Consider the following 20085-nt stretch of genomic DNA (forward strand, 5'->3'; position numbering starts at 1 on the left):
ATACTGAGTCTGAAACACTTTTCAAGAAAAATTTAAAATATTACTTCAAAATAGGTTATAATGTTTATCACTTTGAGTTTCTTGGAAATAGGACAACATGTAAGCAGAATTCTTAATTATGTCATCACTGACCAGCATGTGTGGTACTATCACTCTTATTTAATGAGTTCAAGACCACCACACACACAGAATGAGCACTCTGAGCCCAGCACTGTGCTGAGTGTTGGAGCCTCAAGGGGAGTTAGATTCAGATTGTGGTTATCAAGAATCTGGAAACTAGTGGGAAAATATAAATCTGGTTATTAAATAACCCCAATTTAAATTCTCTTGGCTTTCTGATACCTGGAGCATGTGGATATTCTTCCAGTCAGCACTGAAGAATACCTGTACACCAGAAGAATGACCTCAGTGTTAGATTGCTTGCCATAGAGCTGTCATCAAAGGCCCAGGAAGAAAACTGATAGACCAGAGAAACAGCCTAATAAAGGATGCATTAACTTTCATTCCTCATGATACTCCCAGCTTTGTCCCCTCATACAATGAGCTCATCAGAAAAGTATATGTCTGGACTATATTACTCTGGTCCCTCTAGACTTGGCTTCTCAGAATCATGCCTTAATGTCGTACCAAAGATTTTAATCAGGACTTACTTGTGGTCATGAGTAAAATATCTCTGCTTTCTGAGGCACTATCTCTGCTTTCTGAGGCTTCGATCATTATGTCATTTACATTTCTCCCAAGGCCAATATAAATCTTATTGCTCACAATTACTAGAATACTTCCTTTCTTTGAGCCATTGGTTTTATACCCTAGACACTTTAATTATGAGGAGAAACAAAGTCCAAGGTAATATTTCAAATTCATCGATGACAAATTCTAACAGATTATTTAAACAAAAACTAGGGAATTTTATAGTAAAGACACTGACCTTTGAAGATGACATTGTAGGGACAATCTTGATACTAGCAAAAACAAAAGACTGTTCAGAATGGATAAGAAGTTGGAATCAACTTTTTAAAGACACTGACATTCTTAAAGAGAAGAATTCTGACCTCTTGCTTATAACAACAATGATGCAGCATAGTAGAAAGAGCTCATGACATTAGAATGGGAAGACAAGGACTTGGGTGCAAGTTCACCCACTCAGCCATGTGACTGAAGCAAGAATTTGACCATATTGGAAATACACACAATGACCTACACTAATGGGTACCTGCCAACCACTCAGAATACCTCTTCAGTCATAAGACTAAGGTATTGAGGCTTGGCTGGTGTGGCTCAGTGGATTGAGTGCTGGCCTATAAACCAAAAGGCTGCCAGTTCAGTTCCTAATCAGGGCACATGCCTGGGTTGCAGGCCAGGTCCCTCGCTGGGGGCATGTGAGCAGCAACGAATTGATGTTTCTCTCCCTCTCTTTCTCCCTCTCTTCCCCTCTCTCTGAAAATAAATAAATTCCAATCTGGCTGGCATAGCTCAGTGGATTGAGCACGGGCTGCGAACCAAAGTGTCGCAGGTTTGATTCCCAGCCAGGGTACATGTCTGGGTTGCAGGCCATAACCCCCAGCAACCGCACATTGATGTTTCTCTCTCTCTCTCTCTATTTCCCTTCCCTCTCTAAAAATAAATAAATAAAATATTTAAAACATAATAATAAAAAATAAAAATGAATAAATCAAATCTTAAAAAAAAAGACTAAGGTCTTGAAAATGAAATAAACCCATCTGACATTTAAATGCCTATCTATCATAGCATCTATGAGCTTCATATAAAATAAACTTACTGAAGAATTTTGTAAACTATAAAATAATGTATATTTTTAAGTATTTTGACTATTTTTATTATTATTATAAGCATTTCATTATAAGGACAATACATTTCAATTTATATTTTAAATCTTCAAATTATTTATTTTCATTTTGTTTATTGTCTACCTTCCCCACTGGACAGTAGGCTCCTTACGAGCACGGACTTATTTGTCCTGCTCTTTTCCATATCCCTGATACAGAGAGATCTGATCAGATTGCTGGGGAGGAGTAGGGAGGGGCGGTAAGAGTTTGCCGAGGCAGTGGTAAGCCGTCTAGGATGCGGTTGGCTGAGAAGCTGAATGCCTCCAGAGCATGGCAATAAAAAGAGGGGAGGCTCTCTGGTTTCTGGGCTGGTTCTGTCTAGCTCTCAGGCTCTTCTTCCCCCAAGGGTTCTTGAATGATTATGCTCCAGCTGCCTGGGCTTCCCAGCAGAAGGCATTTTGGATGGGAAGGAACTCTGCATGCAGCCTAGGACTGGGCTGGCCTGGCAGAGCAGGCAGGTTTATTATTTGGGTGTTCTAGAGGGAATAGGCTCTGAGGCAGAAGCCTGCTGTTCTTCCAAAATTGCATAGCTTTTGTATATTATGTTGTTTTAGTTTGTAAACTAACCCTATAGAAATAAGATAACTAAAAACTAACAGGGGGCATGACAGGAGAACTCAAGTGTTAGAGTTTAGCCTTAATTGATAGGCTTAAGGAATTAAAACTGTGACTTGATAGCCTTAAGGGACTGCTTTTGGACAAAGACTCCCTTCCTTATCGCCAAACCTTTGCCTCTGGAATTCTGCCTAGAGGGTGGCAGGAAGTAGCAGGACCCCAACCGCTGTTCAGTAACATTGCTAGTATGTAACACAGAGCCTGGCACATATTAAGGACTAAATACTTATTTGTTGAATTAAAATTTGAATGGACTTATTATTTACATGGTAACTCCTATTGTATGCTTAACATATTTAGCTCTAGGGTTGAAGTGAATAATTCAACATAACTACACCTGCTGGGAAGACCCTAAGAAAGTATAGCAGAGGTAACTGTGAAGCACAGAAAGAAAGTAAGGATAAGAGGAATCATTGCAGGACAAAGTATAACAGTTTAGAGAATAGAAGCATTATTCATTTTCCCCAAAGTATGTACTGCTGACTTCCATTTCATATTATAATGCACACCTACAAAGATGCCTAACTTCTTTCATGTCTTTAAATTTCCAGTTTCTTTATTATGATCTATGTCCTCAATGTTACTGGTTCAAAGAGTAAGTAAATTCTGCTACACTCAACAATCATTGGGCACCTACTACGAGCCAGACAGTGAGCAAAGCACTGGGGATAAACACAGTGTGTTTCCTGGTGTGAAGAGGCCCATAGTCAAGGGGGAGGCCTAAAAAGGAGTATTAGAATGCCATGTTTAACTCTAGCCTGGTAACATGTGCATGCTGTGGGAACACAAAGAGGGTAGGGATTGTTCTGCCCACCTGAAATAGATATGGGAGGGATTTCCAGAGATGGATAACCCTGAACCTGAGCCCTGATGGATGAAAGAGGCAGAAGGGAAAGAGCACACCACGGGTTTAAGCAAAGCAAGCAGTTCTGTGTGATTGTAGACAATGTTAGAAATGCTAGCTGGAAGTTTGATAGGAGTAGGTGCTAGGATGGTAAGGAATGGTTAGGGGAGATACTAAGGAGTTTTTAGCACGCATATATTTTGAAACAAGTTATCTTATATAAGAAAACTGTTAAAAACACTGTTTACTAGCACAACTCAGTCCCACTTAGAAAACTATGCTCAACATGTACACTAGACCAGCAAAAGCCCTAGAGCAATACCTCTGTACATGATGCAGGAGTGCCATTGTTTTCCACTGGAGGAATTTATTAAAAGAAAAAAATTAAAATAAATTCCCAAACAGAACACAAAAAGATACTATAGACAAATAGGCAATGAATATAAATAAACAAGTCACTGAAAAGAAAAATAATACAATTAATAATTACTCAAAAAAATAATCACCTTCACTAGAAATGATGAATTTTTAAAAAAAATAGGACACCTGTTTATACTTAGCCAGTTGGGCTAGACAACATTGAAAGCTGCAATGGTGTGGGAAAAAAAACACTCATTTGTTCAAATGGGAAAATAAATGAACTTCCTAGAGAATAACATATATTAAGACTCTTTTAACCCTGGCTGGTGTGGCTTGGTGGATTGAGCACTGGCCTGTGAACCAAAGGGTGGCTGGTTTGATTGCCAGTCTAGGCCACATGCCTGGGTTGTGGGCTGGGTCCCCAGTGTGGGGGTACATAAAAGTCAACCACACATGGATGTTTCTCTCACTCTCTTTCTCCCAGCCTTCCCCTTTGTCTAAAAATAAATAAATAAAATCTTTTTTTAAAAGACTCTTTTAAAAGACTTTTTTTTTAAAGAATCTTTTTGAAAAGACAAAGTCTCAATTCCCTAGAAATATAGCCTAAAGAAATAATCAAAGATACATATGAAATTTATATACAAAGATGTTGCTGTGAGAGGTGTTCATTAAAAACAAAATTAGAGAGAAGTTAATTATCCAACAATAGTGGAGTGATGGAGTAAAGCAATCTATTATTCAGCTATTAGAAATGTTTTTAAGAAATTTTTAATGTCATATATGAGTTATCATGACAAAATAAAAAACTGGAATACAAAATTATATCTATTGCACGGGTTCCTTTGCATATATGCATGCTTGCAAAATACAAACAAACAAATACAAAGGATAATGCTTTTCTTTAAAAAAAGTAGAAATTTTAAAAGTAGAAACTTTTACTTTTCTTGGTTTCGGTATTTTTATTTGATTAATTTTAGTTAAAGACTCAACTCTTCCAGAAAACTTTTCCTGACCCCTAAACTTGAGGACATTTGTGGCAGTCCATGAATATTCCCATCATCATACAAACTATGTTGAAACTACCCACTTGTTTATCTCTCTCCCCACAAAAGGTGAATCCATGAAACCTGAAATAGCATGCTAATCAGCTTTGGTACACTGAAGATAGCATTTGGAGAACTAAGACTGACCTAAACTTTCCTCTTTGGTTCAGAACAATCATATATCTGGTTTTAGAGTAGAACTGGAGTGCTTAGCAGGGGCTGTAACACTCTCCCCTGCCCCTACACAGGCATAAACTAGAGCTCCCAAACTAATCCACTATTCTGGACCCTACAGGCCTAGGTTACCTTGGCTTCTGGTGAAGGTCCTAGCATATCCACTGCCGCACGCCTCATAGACCACTGCTCTGTTAGTCCCTGGAACAGCTGAAAGCTTTGGGTTGAGGACTGCTATGTCAAATGGGGGTTCCATTTCTTATGCTTTAGAGACCAGAGGGACGATAAAGGCCTTCTAAGGCATTCCCTTTCTTTCTCTCTGGCATTTCTCAAATCCTAAAGACTCTAGGATTTTCTGCTCCCCAGACATATCTAGATGATGCCTTTTGTCTGGAATAGACTCTGGTTTTCTCTATTAGGAAAATGAAGCCTTTCTGCCAAAAACTTGCCCTTTTACTTGCTTTCTGGGAAACACTCTATATTGTGTGCCCCACCCAGCTCCAGGATGAAGGCTTTTTTTGCTTCAGAGCAATGACAGGCTGGCCTCACAGTCCCCTCCGACCTCTGTTTTCTAGCTATCAGAGGGTTTCAGGCATTAGGATTTTATTTATAATCTGCAAAAATATATCTAAGTATGTGTATAAGCAATCTGTTCTTTTTAAAATTTCTTTCCTAATCACAAGAGCCACTGCTGGGAATTGTATTTTCAACTTGGCTAATTGGGAGATTTTATGCCAGAGATGGTGGCCAATAATTAGGTACCATTTGAGCAGTTCGACATTATCAGTACCAGATTTGAAACTGAACATCAACAAATGTGCCTGCCAATTCTGAGCATTTATGCTGTGGTCCTTTGCTTATTTATTTGTATAAGCTCTGCTATGATCTCTAACTCTTTAGACATCTAAGTATACTAAAATGTTCTCTACTTAGAAGGACCCATATTGAACATTGTTTTCTTATCATTTTTTGTATCTCAACTCCAGTTTTTATTTTCTTTTCCCTAAAACAGGAGTGAGAAATGCAATACAAAAAAAAAAGGATGAAATTTGGAATACAAGAGGAAAGCAAGAAGAATCTGAAGATATTTGCCAATACAGAATAAAAGTGACAGTGTCTCTGTGACTTGGCACCCAGCAGAATTAAAGCCAAAACCAACAACAACAGCAACAGAAACTTGTAAGGAACTACTTTCTATAACAAAAGACCAGGTAAGAAAGGAAACCACAACAAAGAAAATGAGACATACGCTGAGCAACACCTCTCAGTGTGGGCCATGATGTTGCAGAACATGATTAGGTTCTTGGTGGGGAGCAAATAAAGGAAGCCATGTCCTTTTTCCTAGTTATTCTTTTTCTTGCTCTTACTGGAAAACTACACTGTTACTTTTAAAATGTTACCCTATTTCTATCACCCAAGTTTCAGAAGAAAGTATTAAGTGAAAGAGGGCAAATTTCCTTGAAAATCATGTATCTAACAGATTTACTCATGGTTCATAGCTGTGACCCCAAAACCTATTTCTAATAAAGAAAGTGTTGGCAGAGCTGAGTCCTCAAGGGGGTTAAATCCTGCTCATCCAGCCCCAGCTGATGGAGACAGTAAACAGATTGTATGATAGAGGTCAGTAATTTTCAACAGATACCTAATAACTGAGTCTAGAAAGGGGTGTGGGGGAGAAACTCAGCCCTCTCCTTTTGGCAGAAAGCTTTACTTTTTTACATTTTAAAACTATTTACAATTCATATGGTTTCCAGACCCGCTCTCCAGAAGCAAGGGCACAGTTCCCTGCCTGGGTCTCTCAGCTCTCCACATGTGATTTCTCAGGCAACCAGCCACATGAGCATTTGATTTGAAAATTAAGCCTTAAATTTAGCAATGCAAAGGAGAAAAATATGTTTAAACAGAAATGCTGGGTAAGGAGCAAGGTGACCAGATGAAGCAAGCTGGGTTAACAGGATTTGTTAAGCCAGGCAATTCAAATAGTCGGGTTAGAGGCAAACATCTGATGTGGAAACAAGGAAGCCCATCTCTGCATCTCTGTCCAAGTGTCTCTGGCTGCCCAGGTTCCCACATGTTTGTTTCCTGACATGCTGCAGCCAGGGGGTAACTGTGAAAGAAACAGCAAGCACTGTTTCAAACACTACTACCTTGAGCTCTGGTAAGTTAGAAATGAAGCCCAGCTGAACTTAATCCTCTCCCTTTCTTTAAACATCAGACAGGGTCCCATGCACATTCAGGTGCAGCAACATCAGGGAGACTCCCAGTAACACGGAGCACTTGGATTAAAGATGGGTCTCAAATCCAAATACCCCACAGCAAACACCGATCTCAAGTGACAATGACCTCAGACAATGATGTTCATAGAACACGCACTGTGTGAACACCTCCTCCCACCCCACATTAATTGTAGGGGAGAGAGAAGGGGAAAGGGATATACATATGAGATATTCTGATCTTGACTCAAAATGATTTACTGAACTCATTTAAATGCATCTGGCTCATCCATCATATAATTATTGAGCCCCATCTGCATGCAGGACACTGTTCAGTTCGGTGATGGGAACACAGAGATTGTTTCAGCCTCCAGTAATTCACAAGAGGGTAGGGACAGACAAGTATGGCAATAGACAACTAGCCCCTGCCTACATCTACACTGGCCCCCTCCATTGGTTGGCCCTAAGCAGCAGCCATGAGCTTTTCCAAAGGTAAAATCTTCCATGTATTTCCTCTGTTCTTGGAAAAAGACCCAAACTCTTACCATGTCTTTAAGGTCCAGCAGGTTCTGGACTCTGGCTGCTTTTCCAGCCTTATGTCCCACTGCTCTTCTCTCAGCCTTACTCTCTATGCTTCTGCCACTCAGTCCCTCATAGACCCCCATCCTCCTCCCATCCACAGAGCTTTGCACATGCTGTTGTCTTTCCCCGGAAGTCTTCTTTCCATCCCATCACCCACACTTGCCTAATCAACTCTCTCTCTCTCACACACACTCACACACACACATACATGCACGTGCACACACACACATGCACACACACACAATCTTGTCCTTAGCAGCATTCTTGCCTCAGTTTGTAATGAAACACTACTCACATGACTATTTGTCTGTTTGGGTTTGTTGTATTCCCAGCATCTAACAAACATCAACATATAATGACAAATAAATGAAAGGGAAGGAGACCTTTAAGAGACTATGTGCTATGATGGAAGTGAGCACAGGATTTGTGGGAAGATCAGGTCAGGGCATTAACTCTGGCAGTCTCATGCTTTGAATCATCTCCTGACACTTTTTCCTACAATTCTGTCCATATGAAATAAACCATCTTCATTTTTGGAAGATCGCAGGGTAAGGTTGCTTTCTTCTTTCCCTAATCCATTCTGTAATTTATTTCCTTATGTCCAGTTCTCCTCTTCCACTATCATCTATTATTATTTTATTATCATTACTATTGTATCCACCCTTATACATTTAACCTCCCGTTTTCTGTTAAATATTTTTATCCTATAGATTCTCTGACTTCCCTTCTCAAGTGCCTCATGACAACAACAACTCCATAGGGAGTCATGGAGTCTCACTATTTGAGGACTGGGAGGGACCTTGAAATGTCTAGCCCAATGGTATTCAAATTTCAATGTGCATAAAAATTCCACTAAGTGCTGATCAAAATAGAGTCATACACCTCAAACCCAGAGATTTTGATTCTGGAGGTCTAGGGAAAGGCTCAAGACTCTGTGCCCCAGTAGATTTGGACCCAGGCAGTCCTCAGCTCTCATTTGGAAAAGCACTAAACAGTCCAGTGATATCCATGGAGGCCCCTCAAGGGCCACCACCGAGGATGGGGGGGGGGGGCCAAGAACACATGCTCCCCCACCTGGTTTCATCCTGAGCAGCGCTTGTATCTGTTCTGTATGTTAGGATTCCATATAAGATTTCATTTGAAAGGACTCTGCTGATTGGAAAAAGAAGAGTTTGAAAATGACTAGCATCCAACCCCCTTGTATTACAGCTGAGAAAACTGAGGTCCATGGTTCTCAGTCACACAGCCAACTAGTAACAGAGCCAGCACCAGACCTCTGTCTCCTGATGCCAGGCTAATGGGCTTTCCCTCCTGCCTCATGGTATAGAAGGACAATACAGGTCTCAACAGTCCTATATGAGCAGTCTATACATGAAGATAGCAGGCATAGCTGGACCACATTTTATCAGAGCACATAGCTGGAGTGATGAATTTATGCTAGCTTATCTATCTGTATTTTTCAGCCAACATGTTCTTAGCCTCTCTCTGCAATAAACCTATGAGGAGCTAGTCATCCTTTATAACCTGAATCCTTCCCTAATCCTCCTATCTCCCCTCTCTGTCTCTCTCACCCCATCATTCAATTAGCTTTTCAATGGCTGAAACTTGCTGGAAACCAATTCTTTCTCTGAGACGATGATAGCCCTGCCACCACCCTCCCAATTTGTGGTGGGGACCTCCCCAGCGAGCATTTCCACAGTATCTCGGGTTTCCTTTTATCACAGCACTCACTGCTGTAAAATAGTCTGTTTATTTGTCCATCTCTTCCCCTAAACTCCAGGCTTCTTGAGGGAAGGAACACGAATCCCTGTCTCTCTAGCATCCAGCATAGTGTCAGTGCAGAGGACTGTTACACAACTGTGGCTGAGTGACAGATGGATGAGTGGTTAACACAGATCCCTGCCACTACTCTCACAGATCCCTGTGAAACTTCTGCTTCATGTCCCTGATGCAGGCTTAATATGTGTGACTGACGCACAGAGCAAATTAGATGATCCGATAAAATTCATCCCTAGTTGCTAGCATAGCCCCTTCAGTCTCACTGATGTTCATGTGTCCTCTCCCAAGAAGCCTTCCCTAATGGAATTCCATTTCTCAATACTTCACTTTTCTTCTTTCTGCTCAAACTTCTTCAATCCTGGGCTTACCACAGGACATTAGTCAAATTTAAAATCCAATGAGTACTTATTTTGAATAAAGGCTCACTTCTTTTCTAAAGCTTACAGAAAGCAAACTTTATTGCATATATAGTCTCCATTTTAAAATGCTATCATCTTTCTTCACATCTTCAAAATCTCTTCTTTCTCTATCATTAGAGTCTGTTTTCTTCCTTCTGCAATGTTGAGCATCACCATGCCAATTACACTTTCCCTTTCTTCCTTACCTCCAGTGACGGGCCCACAATGCCACAGCCAGAGTTCCCTTTCCATGTGTCATTAATGACACTCTTATAGCACCCAAATTTCCCAAGTGCTTTTGAGTCTTTTGATCTAATTTAAAGATCATTACTCTTACTTCCTATGCTCTCTGCCCCTCTTTGTTTTTCTTCTTCTATTATTGCACATCTAATTTTTTCCAGAAATCAACAAGCAGAGATAATTTTTAAAATTCCTGGCATGGAATAAGGAAACGGATCTTAGTGCTTGGGAACACTACTCAAGTTTAAAGGTGATTTCATGTGTCCCTGAATTACAGCTTCAAGGTACCATTTGCAGCCACGTTCCCAAGCCCTGCTAAGGTTCTCTGCCACCTGGCATTGTCTTGTCTGCAGAGCCTGTATTCTGATAAGAATTTTCAAAAGTTGAACATTCCTAATGAGATGAGTCACTTTGCTCACCCACCTTACACATGATTAAAAACAATAAAATGCTGAGAGTATTGTAGCAATTCTAAAGCTAAGCCTAGGGCATACCAGGTAAGTATGATTGCATTATATTTGGGGCAGAAATTACATTTTATTTAACTTTGCATCCCCAGCATGTAGCATCCTGCCTGACATATAGTAGGCATCTAATAAATGTCTAGTGAGTAAAAAAATGAACAAGCAGAACCTCTCAACTAAAAGCTGAAAGCAAGTGAACATTCATTTCCTAGGTCTGCTATACCAGATGACACAAACTAGGTGGTTTAAAGAAGCAAAACTTTATTCTCTCACAGATCTGGAGGCTAGAAACCCAACATCAAGGGTCATCAGGGTAGCTCTCACTTTGGGGGCTCTAGGGAACAATCTGTTCCATGCCTCACTTCCAACCTCCAGTAGCCCCAGGCGGCGCTTGACTTGGGACAGTTTAACTCCAATCTCTGTCTCCATCTTTATATTATCTTCTTTGTGTATCTTCTTTCCTTCTCTTATAAAGACACTTGTGATTGGATTACTCAGATGACCTCATCTCAAGATGCTTAACTTAATTACATATGCAAAGACTTTTTTTCATAGAAAACACTTAAATTCCAATGGGCATATCTTTGGGGGTAGGGAGGCACAGTTCAAACCACGACAGTAAGATACAGTAAAATCTCAATTATTTTTTACATGACTGTTCTTTGGAAGATTTGAAAGGATAAGAAAAGAAGAGAAAGCAAAGATGGAGGAGGAAGGAGCAATAAAATGCCTTCACAAGCTCATTGCACTTTTCTCCTAGCTGGGTAGGAGAATCTATATTTTCTTCATACTTTTTTAATTGTTCTTAATTTTCTACCAACAGCAGACAGATAATATACCAATCTAAAATGCATGGAAGAAATTAACTCATTGATATTATCTCAGGATATTTAAAGCTAAATATTCCTGTAGTAGAAATGTGTAAGTATTTAATCAACAATAAGTAGTTAATGAACAAATGCTGTTAAAACATTTGTTTGATTTGGTATAGACAACATGTGGACTGTGATTGAAACCAAATTTACTCCCTATAATATAATCTCTTTTATCTTTCATATTTTAAGATCTTAAGAGAGCTTTACATTATGAAATCCTAAGGCCTTTGTAGTTTGAGTATGGGTTTGTTCTTTCAAAACAAATTCTAGATCTTTTCCCTATGACAACAGTGAAGACATACATAAATCTATCTTTTTAAAGAAGAGAGAATCTAGTTTTAAGTGTTACATAGAACATGGTGTAGTTTAAGTGTTCTTTGTCATACAAGGTGGAAAAATTACACCTCATTACAGAAAAATCTGCTGTTTCGGTGAGCAGCTGTGATGGGTTGGAGTTCACAGCCAGGGAAGAACCAAGCCACTCTGAGTAATAAAAGGGAGATACATGTATGAGGGGTCCTAAATACTGAAAGAAATGGATTAGAGCCAATAACACTGAGCACTGAATGGGGAAGAGATTACGAACGCCAGCAGCAGAAAGAAAACTTGGTGGAAGAAAAATGTTAAAAGGGGATTCCACATTTTTTGCTATGAATTATGTAAAACAAAACTCCTCATGTATAACTCCACAAAATCTTCATTCAACTCTACCTTGTTCTCTAATGCTTTGTGGGAGAAGGAGACAGTAAGAGAGCTTTAAGAGCAAAAGGGAGCAGCTGACATCTGGATTACATAAATTTTAAAAAGAAATTAGGAGATGCCACTGAAAAGCTCATGTGCAGAGTTTTGCAAATGTTATAATTTCCTGTTATTTCAAGATGTACCTCGTTTGGGGAAATAGTCACCATTTAGAAATTTAACACTTTAAAAAGTTATATTTATGCACCATAATAATTGATTACAATGGAAAATCACTTATAAGAACCTTAACAATGTCACAGCTCACACACAGAAACCAGCCGTTGGCAAGTGGGCACTTCCATCTGCAGAGCTGACACGCAGAAACTGCCCAAGAAATGATCAATCCAAGACCAAAGAAACTGAAATTAATTTGTTGAGGGTGACACTACTTTTCAAACATGTTTTCTGTGATTTAGTAGCATGAGCTAAAAATTAAATTAATTTTTAAACAACTTCCTCTGAAAAAACCACTGAGACTACTCCCATTAGCTTCCTTTTGAACTTGCTGTTGTTTAAGCCTATAATGGTATGTTTCATTAACATTGTTTAAAAGAAAAAGAATGAAGCTTTTCCCCTCAATTTTCCTTTCAAATATGCAGTCTCTTTATATAGACCCCAAATAGCTCTCCTGGAGACCCAGTGGTACCATCATTAACATATAAATTATCTGGGTGGGCTAAAGATTTTCAAAAACTCAGGAAGTTGGTACTCTGCCTTGTTGTTCAACCACAGAGGCCTCCACTCCAATTGCAACAAAGCCAACAAAGCCCTGACGAACACAAGGTAACTAAACTCAGGGTTCATCAGTTCTCCCATGTTATCAATAGAACCCCAGAACCAGGGGTGTTCACACTCCCCCACTGCACACAGACACTCTCAGTAGTGTCAGCTTCAGATGCATGAAGTTCAATGATCTTCGGTATTTCGGTTGCAGGTGCCCAAGAAGGAAAAGAGCATATTTAATAAGAAGAATCCACTCTCACCCAAGATCGACATTCTGAATCAAATCCAGAAGAGGGCAATGCCATACATGAATTTCTCCCTCTCTTGGATAACTTATTTCCAAGAATTCAGCAGCAAATGATAGATCTTTTGACATCGGTCTACATACCTCCACTCTGGCAGGACAAAGAAGAGGGAAAGAGTTCTGTCATAGCTGCCGAGAGGGTCTGCGAGTCACACTGCCCTCAGTCACTGCCCAAATGTTCTCTAGGAACTCCGCAGACCAGAACTGATGTACATACTTTACATGCGAGCGCTACCTTACTATGTAGCTAGTAATTATAATATAAAGCTTATATTCACACTGTTTCAAATTATTGATGTTTGGGAATTGAGTGACTAATATATTTTTTAATGGAACATTTTGGGGGTTTTTTTACATGATTAAGGGAAAGATAGACTTGAACTCTGACAGCCACCCATTCAGGAATTCCGATGTTTGAAGAGACTGAAACCTCCCGGCTTCAGTGCATCCAACCTGGTCCTGCTCACACTTACGCCCTGGGGCCCTGACAAAGGTGGTTGGTGGTGGACTGAGCAACAGTGCTTCCTGTTCTTTTTACCTCATATAGGAAATAATGGGTACAATGTAACCTTCCTAGGTAAGTTTTATAAATACATCACAAAAACCCAGTCTTAGAAAAAAAGGTAATTCTATCAATTCAGAGAGATCAAGAAACTATATTTTAAATTAAAAACAAATGAGGAAGAGGGGAGGGGAGGGTTGGGTGGGTGGGCTGGAATGGGAGTAAGTGGGAGAAAACTGTACTTGAACAGTGATTAAAATAAAATTAAAAAAAAAACAAATGAAATATCAAACAATAATAAAGTACTTATCTGAATTATGAAACATGCATTTAACAGAATATTATGCAGCCTATAAAAATTATGTGTACAAAGATAACAGAAAGACATTGGAAACTGGTAATATCATGTGAAGCGAAAACAGAAAAACAAATATATACACATACATATATATGTGTATATATATACACACAATTATAAGAAATCTTGGCATAGAAAAGAAGACCGAAAGGACATAGAACAAAATAGCAATGCTTTTGGATAGTGGAAGTGTGAATGTTATTTTTTTCCCTCTACTTTTTCTTATTTTCCAAATTTCTCTTAATGGACATGTGCTACTTTTATAGTGGAAAAATAACTATATGCTAAGAAAAATGAAACAAAATTTCCTATCTTAATATCCAGTGGGAGTTATCTTTCAAACTAGAAAAGTTGGTTAAACAAAGATGAAATTTATTTCTATTGAAATAGTATATTTGTTCACATAATTATGCAGGAATAATAGCTAGTAATATCAAGCTTGAATAGTGCAGATAATCCTCTGCAGCACTGAAAGAAAGCCCTTGTCTTTCTCTATAAATACACACAGTTTCCAAATGGAAAACGATTGAATAAGATTGATGGGGACATTCTATGAAAGAGCCTGGAAAATTTGAGCCAAATTTACCGATGCTCAGGAAGGTATGAAGTGGAATGTGTCGCACAAAAAGCTGATAGTCAGGAGCAATTTGAAGTCTAGAGGTGTCCAGGAAATATCCTGACTGAGAGGGTAACTGCACTGAAGCATCTGAGCTCAGACTGTTCTCATGCAGACATATAGGTTCAGAAAATGTTAGGGGTGTAAAAGTATTGTGCAAAAGTGATGATGATTCTATTTGTGAATAGTTATACAACCCACAATGCTGGCAGCCTGCAAGATTCAAACAGGGGATCCAAGGCTGAGAGTCAGAAGTCCGGGGTCATAGCAGAGTTCACTTTCTTCTCTGCTTGCTTCTCTCACCTGTAACAAAGCTGTTGTATAAAGCAGTGCCATCCAGTGGAAATAGAATGCCAGTCACAAATGCAAGCCACATAGGTAATTTTAAATTTTCTAGTAGCCACATTCAAAAAGAGTTTTTAAAAAGATAAATTTAGTTTTAATATATTTTGTATAACCCATTGTATACAAAAATTACAATTTTGAAATTGAATCAATATATAACAAATTATTAATGATGTATTTTACATCCTGCTTTTGGTACTAAGTCATCAAAATCTGATATGTATACCTTATATTTACTACACATCTTAATTGGGACCAGCCACATCTCAAGTGCTCAGCAGTTCCATGTGGCTAGTGTCTACCTCATTGGGTAGCAAAGGATCTCCCACACACCTTTCCTTATCTAAAGTCCATATGACTAGAAATGTTGCTGAGATAGAACAACAAATATTGGAAGAGGCGTAAATATGTGAAAGTCAACAAGTGACTCAGCTCTGAGAGCAGTACGTGTAATGGGGAAAAAAAGACAAAAATGGGAAAAATTAAAATTTGAATTTCTGAAGGAAAGGAAAACATTGTAAAGTAGTTATTTATTGGCCAAATGTTTGACTAAAAACTTAAGCTTGAACACAGCAATAAATGTAAATAAGCATTTTAGAGTTATCTATCCCTTTATAAGGATAGCTCTAATATGAAAAACTGTGCTTACCATTTTAAAAATGAATGGAATTTCTTTTCTTGAATGTCTTTTAATATTAGTGAGATGTAGGCATAAAGATGTATATACAGGCAAAGAGATGGCTGCCATTACAGGTTCTGAACTCCGAGTGTTCGAGTCATCTTGGAAACTTTTAAAAAGCACCAGGGCCTCGCCTCCAAAACCCTTGTGTAATTGCTCTGGGTTGTGGCTGGGCTGGGCACCAATATAATGTGCTGCCCAGGTGGAGGAGCACCGGATTAGATGACCTCTGTCCTCTGAAAGCCCCTCATGTGCCCAGGTGCTCCCACTAGGGCCAAGGATGTTGGCATGACTTGGGGAAACCTCCTCTTATCACACACTGAAGCATCTACCGGCATGCACAGATTCCGTCATATGTCATGCAGGCATATGTCGTCCTGCCCGGGCTAAGAGTGTGCACTTCCTGTTCAGCAGTCACCTTAATTCTGACTCTGTGGAATCATGCCACTCCTGCTTGGTGTTAAAACTAAAGCCTTCCAGGGATTTTATCCAAGCCTAGCACAACACCTATTTCTTAAGCACTTTCACATATGATAACAGATTGCAGAAACAGAAGACTGGTCCTGATTTTAAAAGAATGTAACAAAACAAAACAAAAAAAGAATGAAATTAAAAAGAAAGATTATAAAGAAAGGGTTTTATTTCTCAAATTATTTTGTGGCTGAGGTTTACAATGTCCACCATCACAGCTTGCACAATGCTAAGAACATAGGTGAGTAATGCTCCAGGCACTAAAAGTATAGTTATGTATGTTTATTTACATATACAGCATCCGGCACTGATAATGCCCCCTTTTTATGACAAAATCATAAGCATGTAATTCTGTAACATAACCATATCACACTCAAGCACACCATGTGATATTTTAGGTAAAATGTTCAAATCAAAACTATAAATTATTACATCCATATTATTACCCTACCAACCACACTCAAGCAAGTGTTACTTTTGCCAACCCTGTATATTACATATAAGCTACATATTTATTATGTAATTATGTTTACAGTTCTATAATTGTTCTACAAAGCCCTTCACATATAAAATAAATAGTGAAGATACGGGCAGAACACAATTTCATACCTACACATTGCTTTATGATTGGGTAGAAGTCTAATTTACATCTTTACTTGCCATGAAACCCTGGACAAGTCACTCCCTTGCTGGGTCTTCATCTCTATTTCTAAAATTAGGCAGCATTGCCCACACCTTGGGGTTTTATTAGAGTTACATGTAGAAGCACTGCAGCCCACACACGGCATTTGCTCAGTAAATATGTATTGGGAAAATAGCTGCCCACCTTCTTAGCACAGAGAGAGGGAGATGTGAAGCCCAAAAGAAAAATTAATTGCCCAAAGTCACACAGTGGCCACTTACAGAGACCCAGGTTTCCTGAATGGTGCTTTCACTGTGACCCACTCCCGTCAGCAGCCTCCTCCTCCTGTGCTTCTTCTCCCTCCAGGAGAGGCTGATGAGGTCTCTTGCCCCACCATGAATCCCAGGTCCAAGGCGTCCTGCCAGGAGCACTCAGGGAAGCCTCCAGTAGCTGGTGGCACCCACCCCAGTAGGGTGCCCACCCCAGCAGTACCTGGACCTCCCTGAGATCCAGTTCCCTAGAGGCAGAACCTGAGACAAGGATTCCCGTCCAGGGGTTCATAAGAAAATACTTGGAGGAGAGACTGGTAAGAGAAATGAGAAGCAATACAAGGAAGAGGGGAAAGTCACACAGAAGTGTGATTGCAGGCAAAGTCCCATCCTCAGCCTGGTCTCCAGAGGAGCTCAGAGGTGCAAATAACACCTCAGAGCTTCTTCAATTTGAGACTGAAGTGCTGATATTCCCTAATCCTGCCACATCGAAAAACTGGCTCCAGTACCCCAAGGGCAGCGTTTTGAAGAAAGTGGGCAGGCTCAAGCCCTTAGGAGTGATGTTACACAGGAGCCGGGCATGAGCACAGGAAGACAATGATGGTCTAGGCAGAGGCCAGCAGCACCCTCAACAACCACCAGCTCCAAGGAGGACTCCAAACTCCCTGGGCTATCTCAGATCTGAGTCCCTTTGATGTCTCCAACTTTTAAAAACCAAAAAGTCAAAAGCCAGTCTCCGTAGCCCAAGAACATCATGCAAAGACCACCCTCCCAGCCACAGGAACTGTCTAATGATGGGGCTCAGCAAAATTTGGCAGGTCAAGCTCTTCTGGTAAATTCCCTCTCAGCAAGGATACTCGTTGCTGCTCAGTTTGAAAATTTAACAGACACTGTGCTAGGCTCAAGGGACACAGATGTAATTAAGAGAGGTGCCCTTCAAGAGTTCACAGTAGTAGGTAATTTACAAATAAAAAGTCTTGCCCTAGCTGGTGTGGCTCAGTGGATTGAGCTCTGGCCTGTGAACAAAAGGGCTCCTGGTTCGATCCCCAGTCAGAGCACATGCCTGGGTTGTGGGCCAGGTCCCCAGTAGGGTGCATGCCAAAGACAACCACACACTGATGTTTCTTTCCCTCTCTTTCTCCCTCCCTTCCTCTCTCTCTAGAAATAAATAAATAAAATCTTTTTTAAAAAACTTGCCTGGTTTTAACTGAATCCTAAAGAATACTCCAGCTCAAAGACATGTGCTTCTCCCTTCCACTTTACAACATCAGCAACAATACATTTTAAAACCTCACACCATACTGCATTACAGAGATGCTACCTCATAAGAACTCAACCAAAAGCTAAATGAAACCACACAGAAGTAGCACTGAAGTTGCTTCTAATAATAATGACAATGTTAGCTAGCACATGTGGGAGACATGTGGCCATCAGGTTCCTGAATATCTGATCACTAACATTGTAATGAATACATATAGTTCTTCTATACTGGATTGTTTAAGAAAATGGTGTTAAGTGTGTGGCGAAGAAAAATGATCTTCATCTAAAACCACAGTTACAGACAGACTCCGCAAGTGCGATCCTGGTGGGACATGAACGAGCCAGAAAGATGCCTAGAACCATGCGGTTCATTTCCATTGTTAACAAGTTTTGAAGTGTTGCCACTGTAATATGGTGGTTAAAAGCATGAGTTTTATACTCAGAGAGACTTTAAGTGTGAGTTTAGTCCTGACACTGAATAATTCTGTGGTTAAGCAAGTTCTTAAGAGGCAGTGACTTTTGTACGCTAATGTGTTGTGTGGCTTTAAGCTGTACTGCTGCATATCTTGACTTTCTCAAGTCTTCAGTTTTAACTAATTCCCTGGGAACATTTGATAATTAGTCTCATTACCGTGAAGTATCATCTCATATAAAGTGTGTTAAAGATATGTACAGTTACATAGTGAATTTGAACTAGTAGCCTTAGCAGGTCTTTTAATGACTCTCCAATGAGCAGTTAAAATTTGTGGCACTGTCTGGGCAGTGACAGACACTGAGGCCTCCACCTGGAGGCCCTACGAGAGCTTTCTTGTGAACCCCTGGATGGGAATCCTCGTCTCAGGTTCTGCCTCTAGGGAACTGGATCTCAGACAGTAGTTAATGCATACTCAACTTTATGGTAATCAGGAAAGTGCTTTTGGGTCTACCATTAGCGCCTGTGGGCCATAATCCAGGGATAAAATAAAAAGTCTGCAGGGGATTAAGGGAGTCCAGATACTACTGGGGTGGGCATCCTACTGGGGTGGGTGCCACCAGCTACTGGAGGCTTCCCTGAGTGCTCCTGGCAGGACGTCTTGGACCTGGGATTCATGCTGGGGCAAGAGCCCTCATCAGCCTCTCCTGCAGGGAGAAGAGGCACAGGGGGAGGAGGAAGGAAGGAGGGCACAATGAAAGCACCATTCAGGAAACTTTCCGTTTCATGTGATTAATTTGTTTTATGATATCCTTTGAAAACTATATTGTTCACTGTATCCAAATGATTCAAAATCATGGAAAGATAATGTTGACTGCCAGACTGAAGTACTTGCTACAAACTTACTTTTCTCTCTCTCATTATTAGCAAAAAAAAAAAAAGGACAAAGAGAAAGAGACTAAGAAACAATGGAATGAAGATTTGAAATTTACTTTTTGCTAAGTTTTATGGAGGAGTTTTTTTCTGTTGTTGGTAAATACACATTTTAAAGCATTTCAGATTCAAGAACAATTCCCATAAATATTTCTTTATTGATTGATGAATGTAAGAGCAATGAAAAACCTGTGTTATGGGAGATAATTCATTCTAAAATCAGCTACAAAGTGAATATAAAATTCTTATCACTGTCTTGATATAGTAATGTATCAAAGTCTCTCTAGCAATATTCCCCAGAAATTACCAAATTAAACAATTCAGTATTTATGAAATGCCTGCTACATATACAAGACATCACATGTGTGCCAATTCTGAATAGCGTTAGGTCTAGAAATGGGCACTGGCCATGATGC

At 39.8% G+C, this 20085-nt stretch overlaps 1 protein-coding gene across 1 annotated transcript in view; it reads right to left on the reverse strand.

Moving 5' to 3' along the window:
- ATP8B4 (ATPase phospholipid transporting 8B4 (putative)) overlaps window positions 1–20085 on the reverse strand; it is a 195559-nt gene that overhangs the window by 124242 nt on the left and 51232 nt on the right.

This window comes from Phyllostomus discolor, chromosome 1 (genome assembly GCF_004126475.2).
Source record: "Phyllostomus discolor isolate MPI-MPIP mPhyDis1 chromosome 1, mPhyDis1.pri.v3, whole genome shotgun sequence".
NCBI classification, from domain to species: domain Eukaryota; kingdom Metazoa; phylum Chordata; class Mammalia; order Chiroptera; family Phyllostomidae; genus Phyllostomus; species Phyllostomus discolor.